The 20,563-nt window shown below is 40.6% G+C and overlaps 1 protein-coding gene across 3 annotated transcripts in view; it reads right to left on the reverse strand.

Annotated features, from left to right (window-relative positions):
• Positions 1-20,563, reverse strand: part of PCBP3 (poly(rC) binding protein 3) — a 167,322-nt gene that overhangs the window by 110,610 nt on the left and 36,149 nt on the right. The window lies entirely within an intron of this gene.

The raw sequence follows: 20,563 nt of genomic DNA on the forward strand, positions 1-20,563 counted from the left end.
GGAATCGGTTTTCCATAGGAAATGTTACTCCTGGCTAACACTGTGTAGTCCACTCATAAGCAGATGCTTCCTGGGATGTTCCCATAGTGCCTCACTCAGTCCACACTTCCTTTTCTCCCAACTCTGTGCCATCCCCATTTTTCTTTTATTTTCCCATCGCAGTTCTAAAGACTTCAAAATGTTCGCATTTTCCTTAGCTCAGTGAAGGTCCTGGCTATGGCACCTGTTCATGTGGCTGTAGGCTAACTCTTTCCCTCATGTCAACTTCATTTAAGTTGTCTAGCCAGGTCTGGGACTCACTGCTCTGTGACTGTTGTCCAAATTCATTTCTTGAGAGAGGAAGAAAAGGACACATGACTAAATGTTCACTTCAGAAGGGCAGATGGAGGATGGACGAGCAGTTGAGGAGGACAGAGGACATCACTTTGACCGACATCCAACCTTTGTCCCCAAATATAAGTCATAATAATGCTTTGGCCAAACAAGAAACGAATCAGAGTTCTGAAACAATTCAGCAATAAGACCAGAGGTGGAGGGAAAAGAGTCCTGACCAATAAAGGAACCAAGGTCAGATGTCAGTCAAGGTGAAATTCTCCATCAGGTGCTCTTCCTTGCCCACCCTCTGAAATATCCATTTAGTCACATGTTCCCCATTCCCTTTCCATTTTGATTTATGATACTGCTTTCTTTAGCACAGCCAGCCACCAAGTCAACAACTTTACCTTTGATCAGGGTTTATCAGGGGACAAGTAAGGCCATAGTAAGGTATATTTTCACCTGGGGCCAAAACAGTCCAGTATGGCAAGGAGGAGGAGGCTGTGGCACCAGAGAAGGTGGTTTCAAAGTGGGTGAGGTAATACCCAGAGAGGGGGTGGTCTGAGAGGAAGATAGGCCCCCCCATAAAGGGGGCATCAAGGCAGTGAGACCCTCGGGAATAGGAATGGAAGTAATCACAAAGTGAGGAAGGAAAGGTGCCCCCCACCAGATGTCACCACTATGGGATAAAGCCCCAGTCATCCTTCTCTGATGTCCTCTCTGGCTCTGAATCTATGATCTCAGGAGTCCCTGAACAACATGTTTTGTCCCATGAGAATCAAAGGGTGTGCAGAAGCAGGAAAATGGTACCAGCATAATTCCATTACTTCTCAGAGAGATCCATCAGTGCTGGACAGACAGAGAGAGAGAGGTCCAAAGGGATGAGGATGAGAACGGAGGTGGACGACACAAACCCATGAATGACTGTAGCCATGCATTGGATGGGGTTTGTATTCAGGGGTTCTACCACCCAGACAGTGTAATGGCAAGCAAAGTGGGACTTTTTGCTGTTTTTTTTCCTTTTGGAGTGCTTCTCAGCACTAAGTCAAACAGGTGCCTTTGATTGAGTCTTGCCTTTGTTTGAATCAAGAGTCTTTGATGGAATCAAGAGTCCTTGACTGGAAACAGTATACATACTCTGAGGTTAGCATTTTGCTTTGTGGCTCACTCACTGGAAGAGTGTTCATGTTATTTGGCCAGTCAAGACTCTAGGTAGCTGTTAAGGAGCCCCCAGCTTTGAAAACCCAGATACTGGTTAGCTTCTCCCTCTCTGGTAACCGTATGTATTGCTATAGTCAGACAGTTAGAAGCCTATCTGTTGATTTGCGTTATTTTTTCTGTTTGTAATTTCTGTTTGTATTTGCTCTGAAGTTCAGGGTGCTGACTTTTCCCCCTGAACTAAGTGAATGATATTTGTATGTTTAATTAAAGTAAGATTGTAAACCCCTTTTGAGTTGCTTTCCTTAGTAAAGCAGATCAAAGCACCTGCACTTGCAACCCTCCTGTGTGCTGGTGTTGTTGGTCTTACACCTCCACAGCAGCTGCTAGTAACATTGCCATTACAGACATTCATATCAAATGTTTGGGCAGCAAATCTCCCCAGCTAGCCCCCTAAGGGACTGCATAACCAGGTTTATTGAAATTTGGACACTTTTGAAAAATTCACAATACTTAATGGGATCGTTTTACCTCGAGAAGGGAGGGACCTTAGAGAATGTCTAGTCTAAATGTCTCTTTTTACGGAAAAGGAAAAGATCTCCCAAGGGATGAAGGGATTGGGCCAAAGTGATACAGACAATTAGTTGCAGAGTTGTGATTTGGATCCAAGTCCTCAGTCTCAAAATCTAGGGGTCTTTCCCTTACATTAACTCAACTTAAGACTTGGGACTTGCTGCTCAGTGACCTCTTGTCCAATTCATTCCTTAAGAAGAATTAAAAAGACATGTGACTAATGCGTATTTCAGAGGGTGGGTGAGGTAGAGTACCTGATGGAGAATTTCACCTCGACTGGCATCTGACCTGGGTTCCTCATTGGGTCATGCCTCTCTTCCCTCCATCTCCACCCTCATTTTTTGTGTCTTAACAAGGAAGGATTTTTCAAACCTTCTGGGAAACAATTTGGATTTAAGTGATAAAAGTGGATTCACTGATGCAGAGGTTCCATTACTGGGCATTTATTACAGAGAGGTCAAAGATGGAAAGAAAGAGCTCATAAAATACTCATAGCAACACCTCTTATGGTAGCAAAGAACCAGAAACAAAGCAGATGTGCATCAGCTGGGGAATGGATGAACATGTGGTACATGAATGTAACAGGACATGCAGAAATGAGGAATTCAGATAATCGCGTGAGAACTTGTATGAACTGATGCAGAGGAAAACAGGAAAAACCAAGAAAGCCGCATGAACAAAGACTCCAGTTAGGAGAAGGAGAAAGATTATTTAAAGAAATGCTGTGTAATAACAATGGCCAACCTGGTTCTCAGGGAAGAGGGGAGCGCTGACCTTTTTGTTTTCCACAGGAGAGGTGGGAGGCTATGGATGAGGAACACGGCATACACTCTTAGATGCCAATGAATTTCCAATTGAGCTGATCAACATTTTTTTCTTTGTTACAAGGGAAGGTGAATGATGGAAAACTCGGGAGGTGTTGATACCTAGAACTATAATACAAAAACTATAGAGAAAACCAAAAAGGAAGGCCCACCATGATCACCTGTTGTGGTGATGTGAATGGAGGCTGGAGATTTGATTTGCAGGGAATGGGAGCAGCTGGGGAAAGTGGAAACTGGGGATATTCTACCAGACCAAAACAACTGCCTCGGTGGGTGAGGGCTCCCTCCAAGGATGTAGATCTGAGTGTCTTTAAAATGTAGCAAATGAGCATTGAGATTAATGTTGCCTTGCTGCTGAGCTCCTCCAAACACAGCCAGGCTGGTCCTTGGACAACAAATGTGTCATTGATCCCTGCTATGCCCCTAGTGGAGGATCCTCATCCCCTCTCACCTGGACTCCTCCTGTCAATGCCCTGCTCCAAGATTCTCAGCTCTCACCGCTGCCAAAATCATCTCCCCAGAGCCAACTCCTGGCCACAGGACTCCTCCTCTCGAAGACCTTTAGTGACTGCCTATTTGTTGCCTCTTAGATAAAATGCAAACTTCTCATCTCTGCATTTAAAACAATTGTCCTAAAGGCATGGAGGGATGGGGAAAGTGGCACTGCTACAGGGATTATAAAGTCATGGGAGGAAATCTAGAAACTAAAAGATGGCATAGGGCAAAGCATGGCCATGCAGATCAAGACAGGCAGATTCTGGAGCCACATGATCAGTGGGCTATCTGAGAGATCATACGTGAGGCACAGACACATGGGACATAGTGACTGGACTTCTTCAATTGTCTGAACATCTGCTAAAGAGTGCTCTCTCTCTCTCTTTCTGTCTGTCTCTGTCTTTCTCTGTCTCTCTCTGTCTCTGTCTCTCTCTGTCTCTCTGTCTCTGTCTCTCTCTCTGTGTTTCCTATTTCCTCCCTCTCTCTCCCTCCTTTCCTTCTTCTCTCTACTCTCCCCCTCACTCTTCTCTCCCTGACTCTCTCCTTCTCACCTCTGCTTCTCCTTCTTCTCCCCCCCTCTTCCTCTCTGTCTCTGGATAACTGTCTCTCTCCTCTCTTTTTATTCCTCCGCTCTTTCTTTCTTCCCCTTTTCCCTCTTGGCTTCTTCCCTCCCATATTCCACCTAATGATTTCTTGATTTGCCTTAATAGTCATTTCCTTATTTAAAAGAGGAAGAACCCATGAGAGGGAGGGGGAACTACTGTTCTCCTATACATAGTTCTCCCCAACAATGAGGACCTGATTTCTGCGGTGTGAATGATGAGAAGCTTGGGGAGCAGTGATCATTCCATCCTAGAGTCTGTGAATGAGGACAGAGAAGATTGACTTGTACATTATATTTTCTGAGAACAGAGATCAGAGGTTCTGAAAAAATGATAGCTAGGATCTCATGGACTAAAAATTCTACAGAAGGAAACAAGCCTCAGGAGGGAATGAAAGCTGTCAAGAATGAAATTCTGGAGACAGAAAGAGAAACCATTTTAATGAGGGGAAGGGCCAGCTGTCTAAATAGATTCATGTGGATGAACACAGACCTCATCAACCAATCCAAATTTCTAAATGAAACGGACAGAATATTTTTGTATCATAAGAAACAAAAAGTTTAAGATAAATACAGGAAAACTCAAAGGAATGCTCAGTGAAATAAGCAAACCAAAAGGAAAATTTCCACAATGTATATTATAACACTGATAATTTTTTAAAAAGCCTTTAAAAGGAAGCCAAACTCGGTACAGTGAGAGCCCCAGTGGCCTTGGAGAGCACGTAACAGGAATGCCCTCTGCATCATCACAGCCCAGAGGCAGGGGATGCTGGGGTGGAATGCCGTCTACATCATCAGGTAGCCTGACTAGAGCTGGTCCATTTACTTAATAGTTTCTGTTACAAGGGATGGTTCAATCTGGAGGAATTAGAGAGGGTGGTTGTTGGTGGTGGTGTTACTGTCATTTTCCCCAGAAATGACTGTGGCATAAAGACAAGTGGCATCAATAAAGCAACCTTTTAAAATGTACTGAAGATGGAAGCAAGGGCAGGCACTGTGAGAGGAAAGAGGACATGTGGCATAATCATGTAAGCAAAGTGGTCCAAAATAACTGGGGCAGGGGAGGAGAGCTAAAGGTGAAAAATGTTGGGATGCATCGTGTGTGTGTTTGTGCGTGTGCTTTTGTGTGCATATGTGTGTGTGTGTGTGTGTGTGTGTATGCTGTGGGGTAGAAGGATCAGAGCCCCAAGTTCTGGGTTTACATGGACTGGGCTTATTCTTGGGGGCCCCTCAAAACTAGTCTGAGCTTGTTTGCCTTGACCCTGACTCTCCCCACCCCCATCTGGGAACCTCAGAATAGAGATCATGCCTTGGTCTCCAAAGATGTGGGCAAATAGGGTCCTTTACTCCCATACAAGTACTCATCTCATAATATATTCCAGGTAGAGGACAGGATTTATTCATCCAAATGAAGGACACAAAACAACATAAAGACTTACAATAGCCTGTTAATTTTTTTAAAAAAGACAAGGTGGTGTGTTGAGAGCTATAAGGGTCCCGACTCCCCTGCAAGCACGTTGAGAGTCTCCCACAGGCATCCTAAGCACAAGAACTATAAGAATACCTGGGAGAAATGAAATAAGAGATAGAAAGTGCTAAAAACACACCAAAGGACACAATGATAAATAAACCCAAAGAAAAAGCTACAAACTTTTCCATCTACTCAAAGACATCACAAGACTTTATTGCCCAATCCTGGAAACACTCTGAGAAGAATCAACTTGGACCCAGAGTAGGAGACAGGGTAAGCTAAATGCCCAGGCATCATGGTGCCCAAGCCCAGGCAGCCAAGGACCAGGGTTGCCCGCACAAAGCCATAGCTAGAGAAAGAGTTAGGGAAGTGCCTGAGAAGCAAAGCACCTGGAATCTAGTAGGGAGCCTACTATCAGCACCACCCACAGTATTTAGGTGATAGCAAAGAATGGAGGCAATTCTAAATTAAGAACTATATACAAGAAGGAGAAAGAGGAGCCAAGGCCAAAGCCATTAGAAAGGCAAACCATCAGAAAATTCAAAATTCAGGAATTCCTAAAGAAAGTGAGACCTAGTTTCAACCATCATATCTAGGACCAAGGAGGACCTGCCCACACTAACCAAGAAAGTGAGAAGGAGCAGAGTCAAACCTAACTGTGATGCCCCAGTCCAGAAAACAAAGCAGGAGTAAACAGAAGAAAATGTGGAATACAATGAAGAAATTGTATGCACTAAGAGAAACCCAAGAGGTAACCAGAAGAAAAGAGTAACTCCACATCATGTCCAAGTAATGTCGCAGAGAAAGAGTGCCCTAAGCACAGAGGCTCTAAGAGTATCTGGGAGAAATTAAACACGGTATAGAAGATCTGATGTTAAAGGCAATGATATCTGGGGAGAAAAAATGGCAAAGAAACTTGATAGCTAGAACAGATTATTGAAAACCTGACCCAAGAACTGAACTATGTGAAAATGTGTATGTGCCCAAAGAAAGCATTGTCTCCATGAGATAAAATTACATTCAATAAAATCAATTCAAAAGATTGGGGACAAAAACAGATGAAAATGTAAGGTGTTGTTTGTCACTGAATTATTTTAGTCATGTCTGACTCTTTGTGACCTCATTTGGGGTTTTCTCGGCAAATACACTAAAATGGTTTGCCATTTCCTTCTCCGCATCATTTTACAGATGAGGAATTGAGGCAACCAGGGTTAAGTGACTTGCTCAAGGTCACACAGCTAGGGAATGTCTGAAGCCAGATTTGAAGTCAGGAAGAGAAGTTTTCCTGACTCCAGGCCAGGTGCTCTAACTACTGTGGCACTCAGCTGCTTTTGTGGTAGGACAGAACTAGAAAGCAAATAGATACCCACTGACTGGGGAATGGCTAAATAAACTCTCATACATGAATGTAATGGAATATGACTGTGTTGTAAAAAATTATGAATATGCAAAAATGCATCAAAAGATTTATATGAAGTGATGCAAAGTGAAATAAGCAGAACCAGAAAAAAGAAATATTTGATCAGTCACAACCTGAAAGAAACATCAAAATGAAAACTCAGAATACAAACTTTAGGGTCCAAGAAAAAAATACTGTAAGTAGCCAAAAAGAATGAGTTCAAGTACCAAGGAATGACATCAGAATTCCATAAGATATGACAGCTGACATGATAAAGATGAGGAGAGCATGGAATTTTACATTCCAAATGGGAAAAAATACAACCAAGAACAATTTGTCTAGTATAATTGAGTATTACAGTACATGGGGAAAACTATCAGTAATTAAATAAAGATTTCCAAACATTCTTGATGATGGAAAGAACTGAATTGAACACTCAAATGCAAATCTAAGAGCCAAGAGGGAAGAAAAAGGGCTAAAAAGTATTTTTTCATCATAAATGAAAAAGGCAAATTTACGAATAAGACAAAAAACTCATGTCAACAAAACTGCTAATAATCAAAACAGAAATTTTTTTACAAAAGTTTAAAATGCCCAGATTAAGAGAAAAGCCAACAGACTAAAGAAAAGCAATCAGAAAAGATGTAAATTAATACCCAAAGTGGGAAAATAGGAGCAAATGTATTTACAAGTGAAGTCTACCAAACATACCAAGAACGGTTAACTCCAATATTATATACAGTATTTGCACAAATAGGAGATGATATACTTCCGAATTCTTTCTGTGATACAAATATGATATTGGAGACATAAAGCAGAGAAAGAAAACTATAATATCCATGATGAACATTAACATAAAATATTAAATAAAATGTTGATTAAAGATTTTACAACGTTTTAAAGATTATATACTGTGATTGGGTTTCACTTACTCCAGGAATTCAAGGTTAGCTCAAAATAAGGAAAACTGTAAACTAAGCATGTTAATAATAAAGATAAAGTTACATGATTATATCAGTAGATACTAAAAAAGCTTTTGACAAAACCTAATAGCTATTTCTTTTGAAAGTACAAGAAATCATATGAACAAGTATACCTTCCCTGACCAATGAGAATGAGAAATGCTCAACTGGGAAATGCTGGAGGTTTTCCCAATAAAATCAAAGGAGTGGGAGTGGGACAAAGATGTCCATTGTTGTCACTATTATTTACTATAGTGCTAGAAAGGCTAGCTATAGCAATAAGACAAAAATAAATCCAGGGGACAAATATAGGCAAAGAGAAAAAATTATTACTTTTTTCAAATCATCTCTATCTAGAGAACCTCCAAAAGTCAATTAAAATTAATGGAAAGAATAACTTAAAATTTCAGAATACAAAATAAAGCCACATAAATCATAAGTATTTGTTCCTATCCCCAGCAAAACCCTGAAGAATGAGACAGAAAGAGAAATTTCATGTAAACTGACTATAGAAGGTATAAAATATTTTAGAGATGAGCTATCAAGACACACAAAGGAACTATATGAAACCAACTACAAGACAGTCCATCAATAAACATTTATTAGGCACCTTCTATGTACCAGGCACTGTGCTAAACACTGGGGATACAAAAAAAAGACAATATATAGTTCCTGCCCTCAAGGAGCTTGTGATCTAATGGTGGAGATAACAAGCAAACAGGTATGTATAAACAAGCTACAGACAGGACAAATAAGAAATAATTAAAGAGAGAAAGTATTGGAATTCAAAGGGGTTGCAGGAGGGGGGGCTTCCTGTGGAAGATGAGATTTTAGTTGGGACTTGAAGGAAGGCAGGGTGATCAGTAGTGAGGATGGAGGATGGACAGCATTCCAGGCATCTTGTTTATGGAACAGCCAAGAATCACTAGACTGAAAACTATATTGGGGAGGGATATGTAAGGTGTAAGAAGAATGAAAATGTAGGAGGGTTCTAGGTTCTAAGAGACTTTGAAAGCCCAACAAAGCATTTTGTATTTTATCCTAGAGACAACAGGAGGCCACTGGATTTTATTGGGTAAGGGAGTGATGTGATCAGACATGCACTTTAGGAAAGTCATTTCATTGGCTGAATGAAATATGGAATGGAGTGGGAGAGGCTTGAGGCAGGGCAACCCTTCACCACCACCCCACCTCAGCAGCTATTGTAATAGTCCAGGCCTGTACCAGGGTGGGGGCCATGTGAGAAGAGAAAAGAGGACAGATTAAGGAGATGTGGCAAATATGAAATCCACTGTCCTTGGAAGCAGCTTGGATATGAAGGGTGAGAGGTGGTATGGAGTCCAGGATGACTGTTAGGTTGAGTGCCTGAGGGATAGGAGGATGATGTTGCAAAAAGGAAAGTAGGGTGAGGAGGGTTTAGGGGAAAAGATCATGAGCTCCATTTTGAACATGTTGAATTTAATCCACAATTTGAGATGTCTGAAGAGCAGTTGGAGATGCCAGGTTCAAGGTCAGAAGAGAGACTGAGGTAGGAGAGGTAGATTAAAGTTGATTAGTATAGAGATGGTCATTAAATGAATGGGAGTTGATGAGATACCCAAAGGAAGTAATACAGAGGGAGAAGACAAGAGGGCCCAGGACAGAACCCTGATGGATATCTGTGATTAAAGGGCCTCATCTGGAGGAGAATCTAGCAAAAGAGACAGAGGAGGATTGGTCAGATAAGTAGGAGAATCAGGAGAGAGGGGTGTTCCCAAAACCTAGAGAGAGAAAATCATCAAGGAGGAGAGGGTGATCCACAGTGTCAAAGGCTTCAGAGAAGTCAAGGAGAATGAAGATACAGAAAAGGCCATTGGATTTTGCAATTAATGAATAATTGTGACAGAAGGCACCTGAGTGATAGGAAATGAGGAGGAGAAAAGAAGAAGGAGTTCTCAGTGAATGACCTCAATTTTTCCTGTAAAATACGAAACAGGGTTCTCTGCTAAGAGGGGCGAGCCATGTAGAGGAGAGATGAAAACATTTGGTTCCACATAGAAAGATAGACCTTAATAAATGGTGAAATAGTAAATGCTCATAGGTAGGCAATGCCAATGTAATAAAAATGAGAATACTATATAACTGGTTTTGCTTCTTCAGTTTGCCTATTTAGTGCCACATTAATCAAACAATGAAAAGCTTGCTTTATGGAGCTATAACAAAATCCATCTGCAGTAACAGGAAGTCAATAATCTCAAGGGAGATGATGAAAAGATGGAAAGAAGTGGGTCTGGCAGTAATAGATCCTGAACTACACTACAAAGCAGTAATCATCAAAGCAATCTGCTAATGGTAGAATTATAGCAAAGCTGATTCATGGCCGAGATTAGGTACATCATGTACAGAAGCAAAGGGACAAAGCGGAAAAATGTTCCGCCAACCTAAGACTGCGGCTCCAAGGTAAGGACTCCAGGATGACCGGATGAAAGATTCTTCTAAAACTAGAAAGCCCTCAGATGGAAATGGGCTCTAGACCAAATTTTGTATGACTCACAAAGAGGAGCTCCGTCTAGATTCATGACTTAGTGACAAAAGTTGCATGCTAAGCAAATTACAGATTTAAGAAAGAAATGACCAGATCCATGGATAGGGAAGATCATACTACCAAACAAGGGGGAGCAAAAGAGTCAAAGAAGATAAAATAGACAATTTTTATTACACGGTGTTTTATGTATATATGAACAAAACTCATTCAATTAAAATTAGAAGTGAAATGGGTACCTAAAAGGAAAAAGTCTTTCCAGAAAATTTTTCTAATAAAGGTTTCATTTTCTTTTTTCTTCTTTTATAAGAGTTTATTTTTTAACACTCTTCTCCTTTTAAATTTTGAGTTCCAAATTATCTCCCTCCCTTCCACCCTCTCTCCCACCCACTAAGAAGGTAAGCAATAGGATCTCAATTATACATGTGAAATGATGCAAAACATATTTCCATATTAGCCATATTTTACAACCCACAAAAAAGCTGAAGTGAGAAAATGATACTTCAATTTGCATTCAAAGTCCATCAGTTCTCTCTCTGGATGTGGGCAGCATTTTTTCATCATGAGTCCTTCGGAACTGCCTTGGATCATTGTATCGATCAGAGGAACCAAGTCCTTCACAGTTGATCATCACCATATCTTTGCTATTACTGTGCACAATGATATCCCAGTTCTTGTTATTTCACTTTGCATCAGTTCATATAAGTCTTGCTATTTTTATAATATATTTATATTTTTTCATAATTATATTTAATATTTTTAGCTTTCAGCATTGATTTCCACAAGATTTTGAATTACAAATTTTCTCCCCATTTCTATCCTTCCCCCACTCCAAGATGGCATATTCTGATTGCCCCATTCCCCAGTCAGCCCTCCCTTCTGTCACCCCACTCCCCCCCATCCCCTTTTCCCTTACTTTCTTGTAGGGCAAGATAGGTTTCTATGCCCCATTACCTGTATATCTTATTTCCTAGTTGCATGTAAAAACAACATTTTTTGAACATCTGCTTTTAAAACTTTGAGTTCCAAATTCTCTCCCCTCTTCCCTCCATACCCACACTCCTTAAGGCAAGCAATTCAACATAGGCAACATGTGTATCATTATGCAAAACCCTTCCACAATACTCATGTTGTGAAAGACTAACTATATTTTTCTCCCTCCTATCCTGTCCCCCTTTATTAAATTTTCTCCCTTGACCCTGTCCCTTTTTGAAAGTGTTTACTTTTGATTACCTCCTCCCCCATCTGCCCTCCCTTCTATCCTCCCCTCTTTTTTATCTCCTTCCTCCTTATTTCCTGTGGGGTAAGATACCCAATTGAGTGTGTATGTTATTCCCTCCTCAAGTCAAATCTGATGAGAGCAAGATTCACTCATTCCCCCTCACCTTCCCCCTCTTCCCTTCCAACGAACTGCTTTTTCTTGCCACTTTCATGCGAGATAATTTACCCCATTCTATCTCTCCCTTTCTCCCTCTCTCAATATATTCCACTCTCATCCCTTAATTTGATTTTATTTTTTTAGATATCATCCCTTTATATTCAACTCACCCTGTGCCCTCTATCTATCTGTATGTCTATATGTATCTATGTATCTATACGTATCTATACGTATCTATACATATATATATATATATATATATATATATATATATATATATATATATATATATATTCCCTTCAGCTACCCGAATACTGAGGTCTCATGAATTACACACATCATCTTTCCAAGAAGGAATGTAAACGAAACAGTTAAACTTTAGCAAATCCCTTATGATTTCTCTTTCTTTTATACCTTTTCATGCTTCTCTTGATTCTTGTGTTTGAAAGTGAAATTTTCTATTCACCTATGGACTTTTCACTGAGAAAGCTTGAAAGTTCTCTATTTTATTGAAAATCCATATATTGCCTTGGAGCATGATACTCAGTTTCGCTGGGTGAGTCTTGGTTTTAACCCTAGCTCCATTGACCTCTGGAATATCATATTCCAAGCCCTTCAATCCCTTAATGCAGAAGCTGCTAGATCCTGTGTTTTCCTGATTGTGTTTCCACAATACTCAAATTGTTTCTTTCTGGCTGCTTGCAGTGTTTTCTCTATGATCTGGGAGCTCCCGAATTTGGTGACAATATTCCTAGGAGTCTTCTTTTTGGGATCTTTTTCAGGAGGTGATCAGTGGATTCTTTCAATTTCTATTTTACCTTCTGGTTCTAGAATATCAGGGCAGTTCTCATTGATAAGTTCTTGAAAGATGATATCTAGGCTCTTTTTTTGATCATGGCTTTCAGGTAGTCCAATAATTTTTAAATTATCTCTCCTGGATCTATTTTCCAGGTCAGTGGTTTTTCGAATGAGAAATTTCACATTGTCTTCCATTTTTTCATTCCTTTTATAATATCTTGATTTCTCATAAAGTCACTAGCTTCCACTTGCTCCAATCTAATTTTTAAGGTAGTATTTTCTTCAGTGGTCTTTTGGACCTCCTTTTCCATTTGGCTAATTCTACCTTTCAAAGCATTCTTCTCCTCATTGGCTTTTTGGAGCTCTTTTGACATTTGAGTTAGTCTGTTTTTAAGGTGTTATTTTCTTCAGTATTTTTTGGGTCTCCTTTAGCAAGTCATTGATTTGTTTTACGTGGTTTTCTTGCATCACTCTCATTTCTCTTCCCAATTTTTCCTCTACTTCTCTTATTTGCTTTTCCAAATCCTTTTTGAGCTCTTTCATGGCCTGAGACCAATTCATGTTTTTCTTGGAGGCTTTTGATGTAGGCTCTTTGATTTTTGTTGACTTCTTCTGGCTGTATGTTTTGGTCTTCTTTGTCACCAAAAAAAGATTGCGAAGTCTGAGTCTGAGACCGTTATCACTGCCTGTTCATGTTCCCAGGCAACTACTTGACCCTTGAGCTTTTTGTCGAGGTATTACTGCTTGTAGAGTAGAGAGTACTTTGTCCCAAGCTTGAGGGGCTGTGTTGCTGTTTTCAGAGCTATTTCTACACAGCAAGCCTTGCTACACCAGTGCTCCTCCTCCCCCAAGAACCACCAACCCAGAGTGCGACTCAGATCCAAGCAGGCTCTGCACTTCTGCTCTGATCCGCTGCTTAATTCCTCCCACCAGGTGGACCTGGGGCTGGAAGCAACTGCAGCTGTGGCTCTAGAAGCAACCTCAGAGTTGCACCACCTCTGCCACCCCCAGGGCAGTGGCTGACTACGAAGTCCTTTCACTCTGTCCCAGAAGCTTTTTTCCCACTAACCTGCTCTGTTGTGTTTGGAGTTTGTGGATTAGAAGTCTGGTAACTGCCACAGCTCACTTATTCAGGGCACTACAGCCTGTTCTGCCTAGCTCCTGGTCTGGTTCATCCAGGCGCAGCCCAGGCTGGGCTCTGCTTCACTCTGCTCCCAGCTCCATGCGATAGACCTTACTCAGCGACCATTCAGGCTGTCCTGGGCTGGAGCCCTGCTTCCCTCTGCTATTTTGTGGGTTCTGCAGTTCTAGAATTTGTTCAGAGCCATTTTTAATAGGTGTTTGGAGGGACCTGCGGGACAGCTTTAGGCAAATCCCTGCTTTCCAGCCATCATCTTGGCTCCGCTCCCTGTATTTTTTTAAACTGCCCTTGTCATTTCTTATAGCACAGCAGTATTCTGTCATGATCATATGCCTCAACTTGTTCAGCCATTCCCCAATTGATGGGTATCCCTCCAATTTCCAATTCTCTATCACCACAAAAGCTGCCATAAATATTTTTGTACATATGGACCCTTTTCCTTTGATCTCTTTGGGATACAGACCTAGTATTGATACTGCTGATTCAGAGAGCATGCACTTTGGGCATAGTTCCAAGTTGTTCTCCAGAATGATTGGACTAGTCCACTATTCCACCAGCAGTGCGTGAGTGTCCCTATTCGTCTACATCCCCTCCGGCATTTGCTGTTTCTAACAGGTGTGAGGTGATGCCTCAGAGCTGTTTTAATTAGCATTTCTCTAATCAATAGTAATTTAGAGCATTTTTGGTATGACTATAAATATCTTTGATTTCTTCTTTTGAAAACTGGCTATTTATATCTTTTGACCATTTATCCATTGGAGACTAGCTCTCATTTTTTTAAATTTGATTCAGTTCTCTATAAATTTTGAAAAATGAGGCCTTTATCAGAGAAATTTGCAGTAAAATTTTATATTGCTCCATTGTCTATGGAATCTTTTTAGCAAAATATAGTTTTCTTTTCATTAGCTCTATTTTTGCTTTTGCTTTGTCTTAGATCATGGGTACTTGTTTTCTTTTTTTACTTCAGCTAGAACATAAAGGTTTTACTCCAGTTGTTGTTGCTGGTTGTTTAGTCACTTAAGTTGTGTCTGACTCTTTGTTAAACCACTTTTGGGGTTTTCTTGGCGAAGATCCTGGAGGGACGTGCCATTTCCTTCTCCAACTCATTTTACAGATGAGGAAACTGAGCAAAACAGGGTTAAGTGACTTGCCAGGGCCACACAGCTAATAAGTATCTGAGGCCAGATTTAGCATTGTGTGCATTGTGGTGCCTCCTAGCTGCGGATTCTACTCCAACTCTTTATTTTAACTGTGTGTGTCTTTCTGTTTCAAGTGTGTCTCTTGTAAACAACATATTGTTGGATTTTGGTTTCTAATCCATTCTGCTGTCCTCTTCTGTTTTATGGGTTAGCTCATCTCATTTCCATTTACAGCTATGATTACTATGTATATTCCTCCTACCTATTTTCTTCTATTTCTTCTCTCTCACTTTTTATCTTGTCCCTCCTTGAAAGTCTGCTATGCTTCTAACTACTGCCTCCCTTAATTTTCCCTCCTTTTTATGATCCCCTCCCTTTCTCTCATCCCCTCCCCCTCCTATTTCCCTATTGGGTAAGAAAGATTTCTATATGCAACTGTGTGTATCTACATATTCTTTCCTCTTTCAACCAATTCTGAAGAGAATGAGGTTCAAGCATTGAATACTCTCCATTTTCCCTTCCACTGTAGAAGTTCTTCCTTATACACCTCTTTTATGTGAGAAAACTTTCCCCATTCTACCTCCCCCTTCCCCCTTCTCACAGTGCATTCCTTTTTCTCACCCCTTCATTTTTAGAGATAATTCCAGCATAATCGACTCACACCCATGTCCTCTGTCTATGTAAGATCCTTTTAACTGCTCTAATCATGATAAATTTATTAGGAATTACATGAATCATCTTCCCACATAGGAATTTAAGCAGTTTAATTGATTCCATTATCATTTCTTTTTCATTTTTACCTTTTTATGTTTCTCTTAAGTCTTGTGTTCAAATGTCAATTTTTGTATTTAACTCTGGTCTTCTCATTAGGAATGCTTGAAAGTCCTCTATGTCATCAAATATCCATTCCCCCCCCCCCAAAGATTATACTCACTTTTTCTGGGTAGGTGATTCTTGGTTGTAATCCTAGTTCCTTTGCCTTCCAGAATATAATATTCTAAGCCCTCCAATCCTTTAATGTGGAAGTCACTAAATCTTGTGTGATCCTGACTATGGCTCCATGATATTTGGACTGTTTCTTTCTAAAGGCTTGCAATATTTTCTCCTTGGCTTAGGAGCTCTGGAACTGAGCCATAGTATTTCTGGCAGTTTTCATTTTGGGATGTATTTCAGGAGGTGATCAGTGGATTCGTTCAATTCCTATTTTACCCTCTGGATCTAAGATATTGGGGACAATTTTTCTTGATAATTTCTTGAAAGATGATGTGAAGCCTCTTTTTTTGATTAAGGCTTTCAGGAAGTCCAATAATTATTAGCTTATCTCTCCTTGATCTATTTTCCATGTCAGTTTTTTTGGATGAGATTTCACATTTTCTTCTATTCTTTTAATTTTGCTTTATTGTTTCTTGATGTCTCACAGAGTCATAAGCTTCTAGTTGCCTAATTCTAATTTTTAAGGAATTATATTTTTCAGTGAGCTTTTGTACCTCCTTTTCCATTTGGCCTATTCTGCTTTTAAGGAATTTTTTTCTTCAGTGAATTTTTGTGCCCCTTTTACCATTAGGCCACTTTTTAAAGTGTTATTTTCTTCAATATTTTTTGTGCTTCTTTTACCAAGCTGTTAATTTTCTTTTCATAATTTTCTTGTATCACTTTCATTCCCCACCCCCCGGCCCCCAGTTTTTCCTTTACCACTCTTAACTCCTACAGGAATTCATCTTGTGCTTGTGTCCAATTAACTTTTTTGAGGCTTTGGTTGTAGCTGTTTACACATCATTGTTTTCTTCTGAGTTTGTGTCTTTGTCTTCCTTGCCACTGCAGTAGCTTTTCATAGTTCAATTTTTTTTTGTTGTTTGGATATTTTTTCCAGCCTATATCTTGACTTTGAACTTTTATGTTAAATTTAGTTGGGCTCTGCTCACCTGGGTGTGGGGAGGCACTGCCCCAAGCTTCAGGCTTTTTCTGCTGCTGTTTTCAGAGCTAGTTCTGGGGGTCTGCAAGTTTCTGGTGCTTCCAAGGTGGTGTGATCCAAGGAGAGGTGTGGTCACTGCTCTCCTGGTCCATACTCTGGTCTTTACCCAGGAAGGGCCCCTACTTCTCTGTAGCTGCAAGCACTAGTGCTTCTCTTGGCCCTGGAATAGTATCCAGGGCTGCTGCTACCTTATGACCAACTGCAAGTGCTCCTCTCCACCCTGGAATTGTGACCCAGAATTTCTATGGGTAATAGAATTTTCAATCAGTGCCAGCTGCACCCTGCGCCAGCCAAGAATCCCTTGTAATCTCTTTCTGACCAGCTGTCTGACCCCTTTACCATCTCTGGGCACAGAGCTCCTAAAGCTGATGCTTCTGCTCTTATGACCACTTCCAAGGTCCCCTGCTGGTGTGGCAGCTTCACTCTAGGCCAGCCCCATCCTCAGCATCACAGATTTCTCCTGCTGACCTCCTAAGTTATCTTAGGATGAAAAAATATTTCACCCTGACCTTTTGTTGGCTCTGCTGCTCCAACATTTTATTTGAGGCATTATTTTAAAGTTGTTTGGAGGGGAATGTTGTGAGAATTCTGAGTTGCTGCCTGAACTCTGTCATTTTGTCTCTGCTCCCAAGGCTTCACTATCAAGATATGTATGAAACTGAATTAGATTTATAAGAACAAGAAACACTCCCTATAGTCAAAGGATATGAAGAGGCAGTTCTCAAAGGAAGAAATCCAAGTTATGAGCAACAATATGAAAAAATCACCCAAATCAATTATAATCAGAGGAATGTGAATCAAGGGAACTTCAAAGTTCTACTTCATACCCACCAGATTGGCAAAGATGACAAAAAAAGGAAAATTACAATTTTTGAAGGGGCTATAGGATAATAGACACCTGGCTGTATTTTTTCTTATTAGAGATGTAAATTGATCCAGCTCTTCTGGAAAGTAGTTTAGGACTGTGCTCTCAAATTTACCAGCCTACATGTATACCCTTTGACACAGCAATGCTTCTGCTAGGTGCATAGCTGAAAGAAATCCATGAGGAAAGGGTTCATATGATGATTATAATAATCATAATAATGAAGCATGATCATAGCAGTAGCCAGTTCTTATATAAATGCTTTAAGACTGATAAATATATTTTTTATTAGAGCCTCACAACAACTCTGGGAGGTAGGCAATATTATTATCCTAATTTTGCAGATGAAGAAACTGAGGCAGGCAGAACTTAAGTGACTGGCTCAGAGTCATACAGCTAGTAAACATCTGAGCCTGGAGTTGAACTCAGGTCTTCCTGACTCCAGGCCCTTCACTTCATCCATTGCTTCACCTATCTCTTTTTAATATTGAAAAGAACTAGTAAATAAAGGGATGCCCAACATCTGGGGAATGGTTGAACTAATTAGGCTAGAGGAATGTAATGGAATGTCATTGTTCATTAAGAAAGAATGATTTTAGAGAAACCTGAGAAGACTTGTATGAACTGATGCAGCTTGCAGAGCCAAGAGAATAATTTGTACAATGACAATAAGACAAATTATATAAAAACAATAAACTTTTAAGCAGAAGCAGTTAAGAACTCTGATCAATACAATAACCAACCAAGATTCTGGAGGAGCCATGATGAAGCCTGCTACGCACCCCCTGACAAAGAAGGGATGGATTCAAGATGCAGAAGAAGACATATATTTTTGGACATCGCCAATGTGGGAATTTGTTTTGCTTTACTAGACATCTTTGTTAGAGTGTGTTTTGTTTTTTCTTCCTGTTCTTTCAATTAGCTAGAGTGGGAAGCAGAAGGAATAGGAAGGAGACACTTTAAAGGGAGCATGTAAAAGAAAAGGGTCATTGAAAAAAGGTTTTTTTAAATGCACAGAACAGAGTAGGAAGGTCAGAAAAAATGGCCGAAAAGCTGTGAAAATTGCTGTGTTTTTAAAAAGCAAGTCTCATGATAGAGACCTGCAGTTTCATGCACAACCCTTTTGTCCCTGTCCTCTGTGCATGGAAATGCTTGTTTTATTGAATGATAAGTTCAGAATTTTTTAAAGAAGGCAATTTTAAAAATTAAACAAAATCTTCCCTCTCCCACGAATTTCACAGTTCTCTTTAGTTCTCCTGATTGATATCACCTTCTTACAATCTGGCCTCTTTTGGGTCAATGGGCAGTCAGCCTCTCAGCCATCAGATGTGCCCAATCTTAGTAATTTATGATTGTAGCAAAGGTTTTGTGGTTCACCTCTTCTTCCCAGGAAGCTGGTTCCAAGAATTCAGCTCTTGCCAAATTTCATCCCTCCATTCCCCAGGAGACTGGGTTTGGGAATTCTAATGCTCCACCACTATATCCTGGCTATTACCACTTCTCAGGCCATATACTCCCCTTCTTACCCGGCATCACATTATTCCCTACTTCATGCCACCATCTCTGGGACTCTGTGTGTGTATGACTCCTTGAAACCTCACACCTGTGCACATCCTTCATCTCTCAGGTCTGTTTTCTACTCTCAGGTCTCTTCTCTGTTTCGCCTCTCTCTGAGACTCTCCCATTAACCCTAGCAGCTCTCTTTGGTACCCTTTTAGGGATGCATATGATCCTAGGGGACTCATATATACAATAGATGGACCCAATCCAATCAGTTGAATTCTGAGACTCCATCAGTCCTTCTCAATGAGTCAGTGAGTGCCCAAGTCCAGCACTGAGGTTCTGTGATCAAAGCTCCAAATGGAGGAATTCTCACTTATCAAGGAGACACCCTCCAAGTTCTGAATAAAGGCCTCATGCTTCACAGGCTCTCCTGGTCACTCCTCTCTGCCACTGAAGAAAACCAGTTTCCATGAAAACAATCCCTTGAGGCTTACCTCAAGTCAAATCCTCTTCAGTTAGACACCTTGCTAAATTCATAAACAAGGGATAAGTGTCTAAGCCTCAGAAGAAATTTTTCTAGGCAAAACTTTTAGTACCTGTCATCATATCTCCAGGTTTTGGTACTGACAGGGATTGGGGGATGGACATTATTCCACAGTATCCTGACTAGCCAGGGCCATCCAGAGACTACTGATATTTACCTAGAATTGTAATTCTACAGACCTGCAGGAAAATTGTTCTTTACGTAGGTGGAAGGAACACATACAACATTGAAGCAATGTCCCTTGATATGCCGAAGAAGGCTTTTTAGAAGAATTTAATGATGTGGTCTTCCGGTCAATTGTGAGCTTAGAGCACTGGGAGCCCAGGTTGGGCAGTCTGCTCTCTGGAAAATTCCAATGAGCACATTTCTATTCTGAACCTATGCACAATTAGCTCTTGGTTTTTCTCCATCCTCAGTCCAAATCTGGATAGATAGGATGTGACAGAAAAGAAGAAAGAGAAGGAATCAGGAGAAGTGAAAATGGCCAGGAGCACATGGGAAGCTGGAGGAAGAAACGCTGGGAATCTTGCTACTGCTACAAGCCATTTCCTTCCAAAAATAATTTCACCAGAGATAATTCTCTCTTTCTTTGTGAATACAGAAAATATTTCAAATGGGTTAAAAAACAAACACACTATTCTGTTTTTGATTCACCTCCATTGCCCCCCACTCTACCTGGCAGGGACTCTCTAATTGAATTACAGCAATATAACTGCTGGCCAGCACAATGAGCCATCTGGTGCTCCCACCCTGTGGTAGGATGGATGATCGGAAAGTCCATGGAGATGGGAGCAGACCCATTTAGAGCATTCGTATAATGTAGATCCTACTAAGAAGTGGCTATTTCCCTTTAGGCTAGAGGGTCCTCAATCTAGTGCTGGGACAGACCTCAGTGTCATCTGGT

The sequence above is a fragment of the Trichosurus vulpecula genome, chromosome 7, assembly GCF_011100635.1.
Source record: "Trichosurus vulpecula isolate mTriVul1 chromosome 7, mTriVul1.pri, whole genome shotgun sequence".
Classification (NCBI taxonomy): Eukaryota; Metazoa; Chordata; class Mammalia; order Diprotodontia; family Phalangeridae; genus Trichosurus; species Trichosurus vulpecula.